The sequence below is a fragment of the Synchiropus splendidus genome, chromosome 9 (genome assembly GCF_027744825.2).
Source record: "Synchiropus splendidus isolate RoL2022-P1 chromosome 9, RoL_Sspl_1.0, whole genome shotgun sequence".
NCBI classification, from domain to species: domain Eukaryota; kingdom Metazoa; phylum Chordata; class Actinopteri; order Syngnathiformes; family Callionymidae; genus Synchiropus; species Synchiropus splendidus.
The window spans coordinates 5,133,462-5,153,042 of NC_071342.1; the positions used below are offsets into that span (position 1 = coordinate 5,133,462).

At 42.8% G+C, this 19,581-nt stretch overlaps 1 long non-coding RNA gene across 3 annotated transcripts; it reads right to left on the reverse strand.

The window, feature by feature from the left end:
* Positions 1-1,848: 1,848 nt before the first annotated feature.
* On the reverse strand, positions 1,849-11,805 carry LOC128765368 (uncharacterized). 3 transcript variants are annotated; one of them, XR_008415863.1, is made up of 4 exons: positions 5,618-11,805; positions 5,285-5,457; positions 5,075-5,147; positions 1,849-4,867 (listed from the first exon to the last, which is right to left on the reverse strand). It is a non-coding gene; the product is annotated as an uncharacterized LOC128765368 (long non-coding RNA). The 3 variants fall into 3 exon arrangements; XR_008415862.1 differs by having other exon boundaries at positions 5,071-5,147; XR_008415861.1 differs by having other exon boundaries at positions 5,067-5,147.
* Between the last annotated feature and the right edge of the window lie 7,776 nt (positions 11,806-19,581).

Below are 19,581 nucleotides of genomic sequence, written 5' to 3' on the forward strand. Positions count from 1 at the left end.
CTTGAATTTTTATTCTCAGTTTAAGTGCCAAACCCGACAGTCAGAATGATCGCAGTATCTACTGATGACATCACCATTGCAAGAAAGAAACTAATAGAGCTTAAATTAACATCTTCAAATAGAAATGTGTCGCTGAAGTTCAATACACACACAGAAGCGAAACGCATGCTGATTGTTGTGCGCTCAAAATCTTATATTGCAGTTTAATGACATCACACTTTTCAACAATGTATGTAAGCAGTCACTTGAATCAAAGGTTGTGATCGCACCATGTAAGATCACACCTGCCACCGACGCTGCCTTCATGAGCTGATTTAGTGATCTTCTGGTTTCCTGTGGCTCAGACACACACTTGTCTCACTTTTCTCATCAAGGTTGTGCGTGTGATGGAGGAGACAGTGTCAACACTGCATTTAGAGAAACTCATAAAAGCATGAGTCCAATTTCTGATGGAGATTACAGAGTAATGTTAAAAACTAGCGCAGGCTTCACCACTAGATAAGATCATTTCTTCAATCAGAAAAACAATATATGAGCAATGCGACAGAAAAGTCTAACTGTTCATACCCAGTCAATGTACGAATGAAAGATGAGGACTCACACATGAGAACTCAGGGTCGTCCACGGTCCCTGATCAAACACCGAACAACCTTTGATCATTATGCCATGATGTCGAAGGTGGTTGTTCATCCTAAAGTCCCATTCTCTGCAAACATCTCTGCAAACCAAACAAAGCGTGATGCTTTACCATCCGTTGCCACAAACGCCTCCACAGCTGTGATCAGCTGCAGTCGGCGGCGGTGACACGGCTCCTTGAACTCGTAGCAACGGCAGCTAGCAGAGTCGGGAATCGATAAGAGAAACAGGATTCTATTTATTTATTTTTAACAATTCCAGAGAATCTGACAATTTTCACAGCTTTGAATTGGAACCTGTTTTCGATGCCCCTCCCGAGACAAACATTCAGCAATATTGGGTCATTCATTGACCACTAAGACATGCTGCTCCTCCACAAAATATTTGCAAATGCCTTAATGGGAGACAGTATTTTTAACTTTACAACTATAAACTTCAGGATAATTTCATATGCATGCACTGCTGTTTGGCACACACACCAATGGCGCAGACAGACACATCCTCCTGTGTGGGAGGAAATGAAATAAGTGCTCTCTGCCATCTTGTCCAATAGACTTTTAATAGACTAGTTAATTGCACCATAATTAAATAGAATTCATCAAAAGGAGTCCACACTTCTCTTCCCGGAGGCAAAGTAATTTTATTTCCCACAATCCGTCTTGTGTCTCAGGGTTCCTTATTCATCTGTCATGTCCACATGCCATCCCCGCATGCCTCCTCACCAGCACGGGAGGCAGAGGGGGACAGGAGGTCCGCTTTTAATTCGAACCACTGCAGTGTTCCCGAGGAAGATCATTTTTCTTCATTAAATCACACCCAGCCTTTTATTTGTGCCTAATTCTCTGAGCTTCCTACACTGCACAGGATGTATAGAAGTGCCTGTGGCGCGACACCTTGGAAGGAAGTTAGGAGCATGGATTGGAAAATTGGTTTGAACTGCAGATTGACTGCTGATCAATGGCAAAATAATGTTTGATCTGTTCTGAATGTTCTCGATAGTGTCTGGTATGTTGGTTTGTAGCCATCAAATGTTGGCAAGTGGAAAGCATTATTGTCCACTCTCTCCTTTCAGAAATATTTAGAACAGATACCAAACATGTGATTCATTTATCATTATTCACAAGTTAACTCAGCTTTGCGATTAATTGTGATTAAACATTTTAATTTATGACAGCCCTGATTTATATAACGTTCAGTGAATTATAGGGGCTCAAGCAGCACTTACTTCAATAGGACTGTCACAAAAAAAGATATCAGTGTCATAGTTCTGGATGATGGACCCAATTGCAGGAAATGTTGGTCGGCAGAAGGCACGGGAGACGAGGTTAAGTTATAAAGATTTATTCGTTGGAACGCACAAATAAATACAGACAAATAACTGGAAACTAAGGACGCCGGGAACCAAAACGCGGACCGGGAACAACACACAGGGAACGGGGTGAATCTGGAAAACAAGAGAGGCGGATTAGAATCAACACTCTACTATATAAATGGGAGAACAGAAAACACACGGCCAGAGTTAAGCTCAACCTGGTGGTGGCACTAAACTGAGAGCGCTCGGTGGCGGCGGCTAATCACACTCGCACACACGAGGGGTAAACTAACGGATCTATAACTAAAAAGTGAGGCTTAGATAAACAGCTCACACGCGGACTGAATTGAGAGTAGGGAAGTAAACACAGGAGGAGCAAGGAAGAACAAAAGGCGGCGACAGAATAGGAATTCAGCCAGAGGAAAAATGTGGAAAAGGTCAGGGAGTAAAGCGAACACACAGGAGTCTTGAAAGAGTTTTGCCTTGACGACGTGAGCAGCAACAATCTGGCCAACAGGACTGACGTTGACAGGTTTATATCCAAGAGGAGTCTGACGAGGGGATTAACGACAGCTGTGTTGCCAGTGAAGCTGGAGCCAAAGCAGGAACAGGAAACAATGAGAACCAGGGGTAACAAAATAAAAGCACGAGAGAAAAATACAAAAAGGAACAGACAAAGTGCAGACATGACAATTAACGTGCTACAACTCATCATTACTACATCTGCTTTACATTTTACTTCAAACATAATACAACTTTATTAAACCTGCACCTCATCTCTTCCAGTCAGTTCAGTGAATGCACTTTAAAAGCTTGGGCAATGGTATAGTGATGCAAAGTGAAGTGACTCTGAACAAATGATTTAAAAGATGTTATTTCAGCTTTTTGTAAGCAGATCACAACTGATCGATGCCATGTAGACCGTTAAATTATTTTTTAAAAGGTGAACGTTCATCTGATGATAAGGTCATTTCGGCTACACTTTCTAGCACTGGTCAACTACAGTTCTAGTGAAATGCTCTGTCCCAACTGTGGCAGACTGAGAGGCTTCGTATTCTTGTTTCACCAGAGATGGTCAAACTGCCCACCAAGGTCCACATTCTGGCCTTAGTCTGTTTTTATGCGGCCTTCGTGACTTCAAAATTAAAACGCAATTGCAATTTGTATATTGTTTACTATATATCATTGATGGGTAGATGAGGTATCATGAAACAGAATTGCAGGGTTATTAAAACAGTGCCCTACTTTCCAGAGGCCACTAGATGCTTTAGAAATGGTGTTAGGTTTCATTGAACGAGTTGTTCAAGTCCAAACATTTTCCAACAGATATTTCCATGTGGTGGCCTTTGATAATCTGTTTCATGAAATCTCAACTACGCATCACTGCTCATTATTTTTCCACAGACACTTTCCTTTAGACATTTTCCTTTATATTTTTTTCTCAAGGTACGTACACACCGAACGCGACATTTCTGTCGCTGTAGCGCCAGTCGTCAGCAGCAGGTAGCTTGCTCAAGTCGTCATTAGTCGCCACCTGTCCGGATCGAAAGTAGGTCAGTCGCCGGAGGGCGTGGTCTCAAGTTGTTGTGGACGGTGGATTGAAGATGGCGGAGCCGGTGCTCAAACTATCGCTACTTATTAATTGAAAACATGGAAAAAGAGACGTCTCTCGTTTCGTAGCATTCGCCAGAGCCGCTCACACTGGTGAATTTAACTTCCTGCTCCAGCAGCGTCACCGGGATACGGCCGCTTCGTGCGGTACTTCAGGCGGAACCGCCGCGAGTTGGACGACCTGTTGGTCCGGATCAGTGGCCGAATACAGGACACCAAGTGCCGCGGTCTGTCCTCTGGCGAACGTCTGACTTCGGTAAGCAACTCGATGTGTAGTTATGTACGGCGACTTGTGTCCAAGTCTTTCTGAACTGTCATCAGTTCATGAACTCCGCGGTCGTATCTGCTGTATGCTTGAAGTAATTTTCGGAGATATATAATCTGTCATCGTCAATCATTTGTACACTAAAGTCTTTTCAGTGAGCGCCACTTTGTGGTAATCAATGAATGCAACAGTTAAATGCATTGTGATGAAACAATTTATCCTAGATGCACTGTTGTATGGTTGATATATACTTTGTTAAATTATCACCAACATATATATGTTTACATATCCATGTATGGTTTATATTTTGCAGGTCTTCGGTAACAGGAGACTCATCACCAACTGCTTCTGTGTTGGTGTGACGGTCTACTTCCAGGAGCTGACCAGAGGACCACGGCCACCGACCACATATGTTTTTGTTGAAGATGAGGCTTCTCCTTTTTGGAAAAAAAACAGTTATCAGTGCAACACATTTAAGAGTCAGCCACCTATTTTAACAAAGCATAGGTTCTTGCATATATATTTCATCTCTGCAATAAAACAAAGCTGTGTTCAACTCAATTTGTTGATATTTTGCAAAGTGCTTTTGATTTTATTTTTTTCTGTGAATCCATTTTTCACAAAAAGAAATGTTCATTGTCAAACACTTTATTTGCAAAAATAAAGTAACCCCATTCATTTATACTCATTCAATACACACAGAATCACAGTCAAACTTGAAGTGAACTACGTAGGTGTGTTTTGAAGGATCTTCCTCAGAGGGTCAAGAGAGGCGGAGGAAGTGGGGCGGCATCCGGTTCTTTAATGAAACTGTGGCTACAAAGAAAATAAATGAAGGGTCCAAATGGTTTCAGTCAGCTGTTGTTTTGCTTGGTAAAGTAACATGTACATTTTAAATTTATGTGGAACCTGGAAGGAACGAGGACCTTGAAAACTGTCCCTTCTTCTGAGCTGGGTTCGTGGAGGGAGTACATGAGTAGATGTTTGAGCTCAGCTTCAGCATCAGGGGATCCCTTCCTCTGTTGGTCTCTTCCATCGGTGTCCTGCACATAATGAAAGTTGAGTCCAATTACATGCCATAGTGATGAGTACTAATAAATAAAATCTGGACAGCATAAAATATAGGACAGCAATGGTTAACCTAAAGCAAGTCATGTCACTATGACAGTGCTTGAATGATGTAGAACAATAACATTTAATTAAAAAAATAGAATAATGCTAGAAAATGCTATTTCTACATACATACATACAGGCAGGAGGAAGGTCCATCCTCCTCCTCATCATCATCACCAACATCATGAGTGGATCCATCCTCCTCCTCTCCTTAATGACAGCATAGCGTGATTACATTATTGTACAAGCTATACAGAAAAAAGCTATACAGAAAGCTACATACATTTTTATATCTATATATTAATTAGTATTCAGAATGTCACCACTAAATGAACGTGCAAACCTACCTGCTGCCTCTCCAATCATGTTGGCCGAGGTCTGTCTTGGAGATGAAGGGCTCCAGAAGAGAGAGGAGGGTGAAGAACGCTCACTTCACGGCACTACAGTAGATGCCGCTGACCACTCCGCTCCTCGGTCACCGTCCTCCCCTCATATAAACAGACCCTTCAGGACGTCTCATCTGAATTAAATTAAATCAGAAACAGTACTTATTTATCTCGTCACCATACATACGTAGTTTCTACCGTCGCAGCACTACATTCGCCTCGTAAACTCGGTGGACATTGCGTTTAGGCGAACATAACTTTAGTAAACTTACGTAAATAAAGGTCTCAACTCACCAGGAACGCCACCGTTGTGGCGAACTTTCCCTCCGGACAAGATTCTTCCTATTTATGTTCCGGTGGAAATTAAAAAATGCACGATTTGAGCCACTCTCAGGACGGCGGAAAGTCTGCTTGTAAACAACCGCAGCGATTTGCTTCTCCTCCGCCGGGACACGTCACTCGCGGATCTGGTCTCTGATTGGTCAACGCTCCGCAGGTGGTGAACTTCTGCGACTGTCGCTGTACCCCAGTTGTGTCGTCTTGAGTAGCCGGAGTCGCCGTATGTAGCTCAAATCTTGTAGCGTTGCACACCCCAGTCGTGTCGCTGCCATGTTGGTCGCCGCTGGTCGCCGTCAGTCGCCCAACCCCATTGACTTTCTATGCAAATCAGTCGTGTCGCTCGCGGAAGTCGCGTTTGGTCTGTACGTACAGTCATTCTGTTCATGAGTAATTTTATTGTCAAGTATTTTTGGAGCCTATAATAAATTTGAGAAAAGCAAAAGATTCTTATTATTTTTCCTCTCCACTTCTGGGTTTTGACTTGTTGGCAATGGCGTGATATTTAGGTAAAAAAAACGTGCAGTCAGTTTTGAGATTTTGAGCACGCAGATGTTTAGCACACACTAAGTGACGGTTTAAACATAAAATATCCACCAGCAAGCAGAAATCTCTTTTGTGCTGAATAAACTTTACCTTTTGCATGCTTGAACAATGATCTGTAAGCACTCAACCTCATATCTGTGTGCGCACTCTGGTTTTCTTTTGACGCTTGCACAACTTCTGGCACAGCATTACATTTGTGCCAAAAAGGCAACAAATCACAGCCCACTGAGAAAGCTTGTTCTTAATTGGCTGTTTGGTCGCCAATGGCAACCCGCGACGTAACAAGCTGGGAAAACTGTTGCATTCATGTGCACTGAAACATTGCACAACAAGCAGGCATATCATGAAATATGTCGAATGAACAGCAGCAGCAGCTGAGCCACACCAAAGTTGTTTTATGACTTTTAGTGTGTAGTGGAAATACTTCATAGGTCCTCAACCGTTTGGCGGCTGCTGCTGATATGACGACTGCAAAGGAAGACGTGGAATTTGCATGACCTCAACAAGAAACCAGAGACGGAAGAAGCAGTTCTAGCTACACCACCAAGTGAGATCCTTTATCTGGATCGATGAGCCAGTTGTGGACAAGTGCTACTGAAGATCACTAAGGTGCTCCTCAGGAATCGAGGCGGCAGCTTAGAGACGTATGCAATCCTGAGTCTAAGGGGACAATCCTCTTACAAGCAGCCGCCAAGCAATTAGGCCTAAAAGGGGACCCATGTGATCTTGCTCTCAGAATGGTGCGTCAAGACGTCAGGATTCTACATGGTTCTGAAGTATCCGTTACCATTTCCCCAGCTAGCCAGCCCAGTGCCAAATCAGAAGTGCATTTACAGCTGAAGAACTGGGATTAGCGGAACATACATGTTTGATAGAAACACTGCAGCAGAAGTATCAGCACCTCAGTGAACTACCACTGCTGTCTCTCAACCAGGTTCATCTCCTCCTTCTGATAGGGTCAAACTATCGACACCTCATCACACGCATCGAGCTAGTTTGTCTAGGCCGAAGAGGTGGACCAGCAGCAGTGAACACAAGAGTGGGATGGACTGGTCAAGGCCCAGCCAGATTGCTCAGGGTGAAAAACATGCAGAGGCTGCAGGCACACAAAAGAGGCTGTGCTGCCATAGATGAAGAGTGTTGAAAGGCGCCTGGTTCAAGAGCCGGAGAAGGCTGCAGCCTACTTGTCAGAAATGCAGCAGTTGAAGCAAGGAGGATAGTCAAGTTAAAGCCAGAGGAGATATATTGACGAGAAACTTGGTACATCCCTCATCCTTTAACTCAACATTGTTCGGAGTTCTCCTTCACTTCAGAGAACACACAGTGGTAGTGAGCAGTGATACAAAAGGGATGTTCCACCAAGTCCGACTTTTGCCGGAAGATAGATCATTTGGAGGGCCTTAAATGGAGACTCAGAGCCTGCAAATTCCTCAGATATTCCTTCTGCCGGAGACTACATTGAGGGAGCTCCTGATACAGGCTCAAAAGGAAAGTTTTCTGGATGAATACAAGCAGCTTAAATGTGGAAAAAAGGCTTGGCTACAAGTCGACTACTCATGCTGTCACACGAGTATGATGAAGACTACGTGCTACTCCACAGTTGGACTTGGCTACTGTGCATCCAATTGTCCTGTATCCATCACACTCAGTCACAAAGCTTTTAATAAGGTACGCCAATCACAACCTCAAGCATACTGGAAAGACTGTTTGTAGTGTTAAGAAGGAGATACTGGAATCTTGGAAAGCGCCAAGCAATCAAGAAACACCAGCATTCATGTGCAGGAGAAACTTACCTGAGACTTACCTGAGAGACTCCCGACTACAACTTTACCAGCCAGCATTCACCAACACTGGCATGGATTGTTTTGGACATCTTCCGGTAAAAGTGGGGCAACGACAAGAGAAGAGAAGGGCATGCTGTTGTTGCATGACAACACGTGCTGTTCCCAATGAACGGTTACACGGTCTTCATCTAGATGCCTTTCTAATAGGACCATGCAGGCTCATCACTAAAAGAGGGAAGCCAGCTGAATTCATCTCTGATCAGGATACAAACTTTAAGGGCGGTGACAGAGAGCTAGGAGAATTATTTGACAACATGCACCCTGATCTTCAAGTCCAGTTGGCCAAGAGTCAGATTAAGTTTGTTTTCAATCCACCTAGTGCACCTGATTTCCGGGCAGTCTGGGAGAGGGAGATCAGGTGCATCAGGTCAGCTCTATATGCCACAGTGAATGCTCAGGTTGTCACTGAAGAAGTCCTGAATACGATCCTGATTCAAATCGAAGACATCTTGAATTCCAAACCCTCAGGTTATGTTTCTTCTGACGTGGCTGACCCAGAACCCTGCTCCCCCAACATGCTTCTCATGGGGTGGTTCGACCCACCTCTACCTCAAACAGTCTACCAAGACTCCAACATCCTTAGCTATTGGCAGTGGAGACAATGTCAAATGCTGTCAGATCATTTTTGGAGACATTTTGTGAGAAACTACCTACCCACGCAACAGACCCGATCCAACTGGTGGAACCACTCTAAGGAGGTGCAAACTGATATTGTGGTTATGATGGTCGACCAACAACTACCACAAGCATCCTGGCCTGTTGGGAGAGTCACCAAGGTCTTCTCAGGAGCAGGACGAATTCACATTGCAGAGGTAGAGATTAAGGGCAAGAAGTACGTCAGGCTATACCAGCCGAGTCATAAGTGAGCCCGTCACCTGATGGCAAATATGGCAGGCCATATTTGGGGGTGGCTGTTATGAAGACTTCACGGCATATCCTTTTAATATGTCCACTGTTCTGTTTGCTTGTTTGTAAGATTTTGTTGTGTGTCTTGAAGAGTAACCCTGCGTCCAAAGGTTTCCTATTCATGGCGCCCAGCTGTCAATCACACTGCCAAATCCGTTGCTGATTGGCGAGGCAGTTTGCTACAGTGCAGCATGGATACAGCTTCGGGACGAGACACAACAACCCTGAGTTAAATTAAGCGCCAAGTCCTATCCTAGCTACAACATACATGGTAGTTGGTGTAGTGTTCCAAATGTGTAAATTGTCAGTAGTAGTATTTATTTAATTGCATCACTATAAATATGTTGTTTTATTATTTTTCTATTTGTTCATTCTTTAATAAAAACCACACACCCAACACATTTCTGAAACAAACCCCTGCGTCCTCGACTTTTGTGCACAGTGCGTAAAGAGGAAAGTTTAAACATCATATTATCCATCTGGTGATCTAACCAATGTCCCACAAAGACCACCAATTTCAATGAACCCCACATTCACTGTTATAATACCAGCTCTACTCCGAGTCTGTCCCGAGTGATGGAACGTCTCACTCTGTCCCCAAGGAAGATCCCAGCCACCTGTCTGAGCAAACTCATTTCAGCCACTTGTATTCGGGATCTTGTTTTTTCGGTCATGACTCATAGCTCACCACGAGTGACACACATTGCAAATAGAATTTGTGTCTTTGCACTTTACGGTTCAATAAGTGTACTAAGTTGGGCAATTTTGAACAGGTTCTAGCAGCTTTGCATGTTTCATTATTATTATATAGTAGTATCTTCCATTGTCTTTATAATATATATATATATATATATATATATATATATATATATATATATATCTAATGTCTGTGTTCAGGTGGTATATTTACAAGTACACACATTCGTACACACGCTCTGATTATAGGAATGAGGTGCAGCTGGTGGCGGTTGGCCGCTATTTCACTCGCGCAGAGCAGACAGGTGAGGGGGGCGAGCCACCAGAGGAGACAACATGTAAGGGCGAGCGGAATGAGATGTAGCGGCAGCGTCGGGAGAGACCATAGAGGCAGATGTGACAGAAATCCTGTTTAGTGGGACAAAATATGAGACGGGGGAATGGAAATCCACGAAGACAGCCACTGCACCTGATTTATCACCGTGCGCTCAGCAGTGCAGCAAAGAGGAAATTGCTTTTGAAATTTAGCATCTTCCGATCGTGGGAAGGAAATCTACAGCAGTGTTTTACCAGGAGACAGAGGAGAGAGAATTTGTCAAATATTGAGCTGGAATAAAGAGCAACACATTCTCTATTACTTTTATATAATCGGCAGAGCCAATCCTCGCAGGTGATACTCATCCCAAAAGGCTGAGATCAGATGCTCTTTATTGACCTGCTGGTGTGCACTTGCAGCAGAAATAGCTGCATGAGTGCTATATAGAAGTGTTGCCATGTTTGGACTTTATTTGATTGAAAACTGCAAACATGTGAAGCCCAGGGAAAGTGGTACATTATTCACTCAATTCAATACTGCCCACTGAGTAAAAAAATAAAGTAATAAATAAAAACATTTATTTATTCACTATTTTTCTTAAAAGAGAAGTTTAAGCATTGATTTTGAATGGAGACCAATAACAGATTCATTTTAAATTGGCAACAGATTTCATTGTCATCCATTTTAATTATCTTCCATTTGTTTTGGCTTCTCTTTTACACAGAAACACAGGTTCTCCTGAGTTAAATTTTTTGAAAGCAGTCTTTGCGTAAATGGAAGAAATTTTGAGTTTTAGGTTCTTAGTTGCGTTGGGGGAAAAAAATCTATTTTCAAATATAATAGGATTTTTTCATGACAATGTAAAGATTGAGCTCAAGCGCATCTCCTGCTTAACAGAGCAGCCGATCAAACACAACTTTAATACTTTAATATTCAAACACTGACAATTGTCAAATGTTTACCAAGCACTCGATGCTGGATTCATGTAGCTGATGCAAGCATTGGGCAGCCCTCACTCCACAGGGCCATTTCGCGAGCGCACCTGCATAATATATATAATATACATATTAAGTCTGTGGGAAACCGTGATGTGCATTTCCCATTATTTCCATCATGAAAATATTGAATTGGGCCAAATACTCTAATATTATTCCAGCCCTAGTTCTTTGATGTATTTGATCATGTCAGAACATTCCTTCCATTTTTGTTTGCTAGATGGATAATTTACGTTTATTCTGTCATGATTCTGGATGGATGGAACAAGTGCAGGAAGTGTTGGCCGACATAAGGCACAGGAGACGAGACGTCAGATAAACAATGTACAGACAAATAACAATAACTAAGGATGTCGGGAACCAAAACGCAAACCGGGAACAACACGCAGGGACTGGAGAAGAATCAGAAACACAAGAGAGGCGAATTAGAATTCAAGTAAATAACTGGGACAACACAAAACACACCTGAAGTTAAGCTCAACGTGGTGGTGATAAACTGAAAGCGCTCGGTGGTGGTTAATACACACACGCACCCAAGGGTTAGACTGGACAGCGATATATAACTAAAAAGTGAGACTTTAAATAACAGCTCACCCGCGGACAGGATTGAAACTGAGAGAGAAACGAAAATGGAGCGAGGAGGAACGTGGAACAAAGGATACGGCTGAAATAGAATTCAAGCCAGAATCTGGAGAATGTCAGGGAGGAAAGCGAGAACACGAGTGTCTTGAAATAATTACCTTAAACGGAGCGTAAAGCAACCATCATCTAGCAAACGGAGCTGGTATCACGGGGAATATATCCCTGGAGGGACTTGATCAGGAGATGAGCACCAGCTGCGTTTGCCTGTGAAGCTGGATAGGAGATGGGAAACGGAAACAGGAACAACCGGGAGTAACAAAATAAAAGCACACGACAGAACATGGAGATAAATACAAAGAGGAACAGAAAGAAACAAAGTGTGGACATGACAATTTCAGCTTTTTAATTCATTTGAAAGAGACCTTCAACATCCCAATTTTTTTATTTTTTATTTTTTGTAAGTTCAAAAACAAATAAAATTTTGTTTTTTGAAGCATGGACTGCATGGATTTCATAAACAACGCAGTATTTTATAAGTGTATATATATATATATATATATATATATGTGTGTGTGTGTGTGTGTGTGTGCAAACAGCTGCTGGCTTTGAGCAGCCATTTCCCCATCTGATGGATCCTCTCTCGCAAACAAAGCATCACGAGATGCTTTCAGAGTTTTGAACATTTGAAGGAAGCGTTGACAGCTGTTTTCAGTCTTCACAGAATGTATGTCTGGAATTGTGTTCTGATCTTGATTTGACATATTCTAACTTCATCCTGTGCACGTGACCAAACCGTCTCCAAATGTCTCTGTGTTTGTCTCATATTCAGGTTTCTCATCTTATCCTTCCTAGTCATTCCCAATGAAAACCTGATCATCTTTAACTCTGCCACTTCTGACTCTGCTTCCTGTCTGTATCAGAGCTACTGTCTCTAACCAGTACACAGGTCTAACTACTGTCCTATAAAGCCTCACTTCCGCTGTAGCAGCAACTCTTAATCACAGATCACCATATACAACCATCCTCACCTGGTCCAACCTGCCTGCACTTTCCTATTCACCTCTTTTAATCTGTGCATCAATCTCTATGACTGGTCTGTAAAACCTTAACTAATTTCACTTCTTCTGCTCCCTCACATTCACCAGTCTCTCTCTCTCTCTCGTGTACACATTTATTGTTCTGCGTCTTCTGCTCATACCTCCACAGCTTCTCCTCTCACTCACTCCTGGTGTAATGTTAGGCTCTCTAACTCCAATATATATATATATATATATATATATATATATATATATATATACATAGCCCAGTCTCAGCAAGACTTTGCCTCTGGCGGCCCCCAGGTCGAACAAGTATGACTCCTCCTGGTATAAATGCTTTTTTTTTTTTTTTAAATCATGTTGCACGCAAAATGCTATTTTTGAAAATGATGCGGGGAAATATTCATTTTTCCCAAACACCAAGAGCATAGCATCATTTTCACGCAAACCTAGATGTCTGAACATGATTCCTTGGTTTTAGGGATCTCCAGGAGCTCCTGAAGCTATGAGGAGTGATTAGCTCTTCTGGGACAATCCCTTTTGTGTCGAAAATCATGCGGTACACTTGAGCAAGACTCTCGGTTTCTGATGTCATTAGCACTTCAAAGAGTCTCTCAGTGCTTCAGGACTGCCACCACCAAACTCTCCACTCATACAGCTTGCCAAGTAGCTGTGCCCAGAACCAGGACTTGCACCCACAAACCCTGGGATTTTGTCATCTCACCTGGACGCGACAGTGAAACATACATGTGCTGTTTTTTGTTTTCTTCTCACAAGACAAAGACAGACGTTGGTGGGTTCTGGGTAGATTTCTGGAGGGCTTTTGCAGATTGACCAACATGTATTTGGGCCCTTGATTAAGACGGCCCCAATTCTGTTTCATAAAGATTCTGTTTACAGTCATCTGTTCTGGGATATGAACATCAAAAGAGCTTTTATTCCTAAATAACATTTTGGGCAGGTTCAAAGTTAATTAAATGTTTTGCAATCGGAGCGTGACACAAACTCAACCCTGCATGTGGTTATTTCTTTTCCATAATTATCTACATGCGCTTAATGGGGTTTTAATAAATTCACAGCAAGTCACTTGGATGTAATTACTATCCTTGGTTTCATGCTCAAATTAAAAAAGGGGCTTGTTTGCTCACCAATTTGTTTCCTCAAATATATAGTTTGTTGTCTTTGGAATTAAAAAGAGAATTATTTTTATTTTTTATTTATTTTTTATTTATGACAGCAAATTTCAGATGTCAGTCCTGACAAAGACAATGGATGTTCCAACTTCCGGAAAAGGAGATGGCAAGTTCAGCTAAAGTAGGCAAACGGGACCAAATTCAGTCATTTTTAAATGGAAGTGGAGTGATTGACCTGTAATAAAGTGGAGGCGATGGAAAGAGAGAGATAATAAAGTAATCTGACAGATGGACAGACGGAGAGATAAAGTTGCTGCTACCCGAAACGTAATAAAAGTGAAGTTAATGAGTCTATTCACGGCATCTCGCCGAGGGCCATTGTGGCAGTAACGACGGCAGCGGTGGTATAAGCCTGAAGAAAGATAATGACTTAGTAGTCATTTCTCCCAACTCAAACTGATAAGAGCTTCATGAGGGAGAGCTGAGTGGATCATCTCTTACCTTGCTCGTCTGCCCCAACTGGTTGTGGGTTCAAATCCTCAAATCCAGAGTGGTGTTGAACCTCAGTTAATTCTCTGCCTGGGTCCTGAAGCTGCTGGTGAAACCTCCTCGGCTGAGCCGCAGTTATGGAAAGTATATTTACACTGAAAGCTTAAGGAAATCTGGTGTCCATTTGTGCATAAAGAAGATCCACACAAGGCCCACTTGGAGTTCAAATCATCTGATCTGAATGCATCTTTTGTATGGATCCCACAATGATTCAGGGCGATGATGCTTTTGAACTTCTCATGTGAGCCTGCTAATGCAACATAGTTATAAATAAAATGTAGCTAGAATCTTAGTAATCATGGATTTTTTTTTTTTTCATTTCATATGGAGGCCATTGGCTGCATGGCCAATTGAGCCAAAACTCCTTATGGCGGGGGGTTTGTCGAGGTCTGAACTTCAGGAGAAATGTGGCACATACAGATGTGTTGTGCGCGCTGCTGTTTCCACTCCAGATTACCATGGTGACTAGCATGCTCACGCCACAATGTCCATATACTGCCCGTTTGAAATACGGTCTGTTGTGGTTTCCAAATGTGCTACCTGCATTTTTTGTTTTTTTTTCATGCGCCTATGCGTATACGTCTGTTTTTCTCTCCGGTCTACGGAACAATGTGTTGTGATTGGCTGACTTGTATGTCATTTCTTTCATTTGATATTTTTTTAAGTGATTTCCCTCTTCGATAGAAATACTTCTCAAGTCATGAGAACCCTTTGCACCCAATATGCTGTTTCCCAGGTGCATCTTCGTGAAAGGCAAACCATCTTTGGGGGCCAGTTTTCAGTTGTAGAACCACATCAAAACTACTATTATGCGTCACAGCTGGATTCTCTCCTCATTTCAAATTTGATCATCACAACACTAGATCTTCAGTAGCAGTACTACAACTGTATCTGTTGACATCATGACATTGATAATTCATTTGAATTGACAACTCAAAATTAACAAATGCTTTTTATCATGTTAATTCTGTAAACACTCCCCTGGAATCTGACGTGAAATTCTAGATTAGGACCCTTAGTCACTGATATTCAGAATATAGAAAGAAATATATCCTGGCATGATAACAGCACAAGAAAGTATGAAGCAACATCCCAAATGCCTTTATCACTGTAAAGTTGATTGTTCTCCGTAATACAGCTTGAAGCGTCTGGGTCGGTGACAACAGTGTTGACTTGTGTTGTCATCTGTTTCCCGGAAAACTGTGGTGACGAATGTTGGGACATTTTCGGATTATTTTACACTGATATGCAGCATTTTTGGGTTCTCATTAAAACTTGCAGCGAACGGTGATAAGCAGTGCTGAATGCTGTGCCACGTTTTGTTCCCATGTCACCCACGAGCGCGCGCTCCGTGTATCTGTGGATCTGCAAGGTCATGATGGTCAGCATAATAATGCTATCTCTAGCTGCTGCGTGAGAAGAGGATTGTGGGGGCGCTCTCTGGCTTTTTACGATGACCTTTAGTGTTCTATCACAATGTTGAAATGATTTTATCTCTGAAGAAGTAAAAAAAAACGCAGCACCTTTTGTTAAAATGCTAATTAAAAGCTTGATGACGGCCATTCATCCCCAAAACATCTTTGTCCACTGCCCTGGTGGAAAAGCTCCATGCTCAGCTACTGCTGTGGCCATTTATCTTCCGCCTAAAGAGATACTGATCAGCGCATGTACAGATTGTTTCCTGGAGTTTGACTATGCAGGGCCATAAAGTCATGGCTGCTGGTGTGACTGATGCAGAGACAAGAAGGAAATAAGGTCACATGTTTAGCTCCAGTGTCATATGTAATTAGTTATGTGTGTGGAATATCCAAATACTAAGTCTGCAGATGGTGTGCTGTCTCTTGTCTGCCTTGAACCTGGAGTTGAGAGGTAAAATGTTGAGTTACAAACCAGCTTCAGATACTACAATAAGACCCCAGCAGAAACACCCTGTAGATAAGGGGTCAGGGACCTTTTTGACTGAGAGAGTCGGAAATGTTGTAAATGTTGTAAAATGTTATGCATATATATATATATATATATATATATATATATATATATATATATATATATATATACACAGACACACAGTGGTACCTCGGTTCTCAACCACAATCCGTTCCAGACGGCCGTTCGAGAAGCGATTTGTTCGAAATCTGAATTGATTTTTCCCATTACAATGAATGGAAAAAGAAATAATGCGTTCCGAGCCTTAAAATAGGCTTTTGTAGGAGTGAATGTAGAGTGTCTGCTGCAGGTGCGCTGTCCGTCTATGTGTGTGGCCGCTGCATGTGGGAGGGGTTGCACAGTGAGTGACGTCTCTCCGGAAGTGAAGAGGTGCCCGGTGCGTGTCCAGCTCTGAATGTGCGCTTCTGTGCAGTTTGGCTGTGACAAAGTCATAAACCAAGTAACGCTCTGTCCGAAACTCGCCTCATCCCTGTCTGAGGCTCCAGCCGACAACAGGACATCAAACCCTGGAGTGTGCGCTCCAGCCTCAGAGGTGCGGAGAGCGAGCACCTCCCCTGTGACACTCTACCATGGTCCAGTGCGGAGACAGTAAAGGTTTTACACCTCAATATGAAGAAAAAAAAGTCAGTAAATGTAGCTAAGGGGACACATCTGCATACAGAGGCTGCATTATACACAATAACAAAGCGCGTTGTGGGTCAGCTGATCGGTCCGTGCACATTATGTTTTTTTCGGCTTTTTTCGGGGGCGGTCGAGTTCTGGATTTTCATTCGAAATCAGAAGCAAAAAAATCTGGAAATTTTTGTTGGAACACCGGGAATGACGGAGTGACAGCTTTGGAAGTATAAGCTGGAAAGGAGGGGAATGAAGTTCCGTAGATGCACAACAATAAACAATAATCGTGTGTACACGAGAGAGAAAGAGGCAGGAGGACTGGGTAGCAAATGTGTCAGCAGCATTAGTCCCATCAATTTAATAAAAAACTTGTTACGGTGGCCTAAACAGTTCCCATGGTGCATTGCAGTCCATTTAACCAATCACAGTGGTTGATCACTACAACATGGCTCCGCCTCTACAGCCAGTCAGCTGAGCAGCGCAGCGCTGCGGGAACAAAAGCGAAGTGGGAAGAAGAAGTAGGAAAAGATATGGACCAAAACAGCACAATGTAGCACTTCAACGTCAATAAAACACCTGTAAATTCATTGGTCTGATGTGACAAGGCGCAATCTTGGCAGCATGAAGCTAGATTGCTAGCAAAATTCCAAAATTCTGGTTTACCTATTCCTATTGTGGACTCCTTCTGCTTCCTGGGAACCACCATCACTGTGGACCTCAAATGGGAGCCAACCATCAGGTCCCTCACCTGGAAGGCCCAGCAGAGAATGTTCTTTCTGAGGCAGCTACGAAAACTACGACTGCCGACAAAGTTGCTGGTGGAGTTCTACACGGCCATCATCCAGTCCATCCTCACCTCCTCTATCACCGTCTGGTACAACAGCGCCACCTCCAGGGACAAGAGCAGACTGCGGCGCATCGTACGTTCTGCTGAGAAGGTGATCGGTTGCAGCCTGCCACCTCTTCAGGACCTGTATGCCTCTAGGACCCAGAGACGTGCAGGTCGGATCAGAGCCGACCCTTCTCACCCTGGACATGGACTGTTTGTTCCTCTTCCCTCTGGCAGGAGGCTACGGTCCATCCAGACCAGAACCTCCCGTCACAGGAACAGCTTCTTTCCCTCGGCCGTCAGACTGTTAAATTCATGAACAGCCTTGTTGTAATGTTATTCTATTTATTTTATTTTATTAGTTTTTTGTTGCACTTTATTCCAAGGCACTTTCCTAGTCAGTGGGCTCCCCACTGACCATGGCAATAAATTTGATTCTGATTCTGATTCTGATTCTAATTTAGTGACCAACGGCTGTGATTAGTTGACCGGGCTGCAGAGCATCATGGGAAGTCACCGTTACAGAACTGGCTGTTGAGGGTGATGGCACCTCACATGCGACTACCTTTATTATGGTGGCCTCCCTGAATGGTTAAATTGGAAATAACTCAGAGAAACTGTTTAGTTCTGACAGTATTTTGTGCTCCGTTTTTGTTGAAGAGTCAGACTCCTTGTGGAATGAGCTACTGGTTCCCGACCCCTGCTGTAAACCATACAAGTAAAGAAGACTAAAACTTGAGCGTGTGCACGAAGATAATGGGTCAGTCATGTGGTCTAGAGAGACTGTACTAAATAACAGTCCTCTCTGCTGTGGTTTTCTATGCCTTTCGAAGAATGTCGCACGCCATATACCTTATAAACATCTTGCGAGTGGACTTTTCATTCGAGGCCTTCCGTGTTGCATATTGATGCATTAGGCATTCAATAGAATCAAAAGTTTCCCACTTCCTGATTCCTGATTCAATACCTTATGTATCAACAGGCATCACAGAAGGCTGACTTCTGCATCAGCTTTGGCTTCATCGTCAGATGGACAATATGTGATGGCTTCGGAGAAAAAATGTGTTGACCGCTCTGGTTTTCCAATAACTCCCAACCTCCCGCTGGTAAAACTGATTGATAGTATCGCGACTTTTATTTGTACACAATTATTCAACAATAGTTTTGAGTAAACTGTGAGTTTGTTGCTGCAGTGACTGTCAATAAATGGCACATAATACAGTTGAATTTAGAGTTTGGATTTTAGATCCAACACAGGCAAGTTAAAAATGGACATGTCAATTTAAGAGCCGCTGGGCATTTTGGCTGGCAGCATCAACTTTGATGGAACATATCATTTGTTCCCCAGTAGCTGTCAAACAATGGCCATAAAAGCACAGATTAGTCATTTAGTAAGTAATTTCACTTAATTATTAGTGTCTTCTCCAGGAACTAAGTGCAGCAGTGGGGTCCCATTTATTCAGTAGAGCCAGTCATCTCCTGACACCTGTATGTTTTGGAAGTCTGCATGACCTTGCCTGCCAAAAAAAACATTAAGCTCAAAATAGTCTACATGAGGGTACTTAATGGAATTGTTGCACTTTGTGCTTGGCATGAATTCGCGATTTGTGGTGACGGAAGATATGTGCAAAAGTTAATTTCTTTATTTTGTTCAGCCAGGCACACTTCCAGTTTCTCTTCAATTCGATTCACAGATCTTCGTGTATGACACTCTGTCTTCAGAGGGGACCCTTCAGCTTTCACACTCGTAAGACAAATGACATTATTTTATAGCTGAGAGCCACTTGTCCAGTCCAGACGGTGTAAAATCTTTTGGGAATACGAAGCAGCCACAACAAGAAGAGAAGTTCAGCCAGTGCTGCTGCTCCTTGGGTAATAAAATGAGCAATTATTTGAAAGTGGGCCAGCCTGCATGCTGAAACCTCGC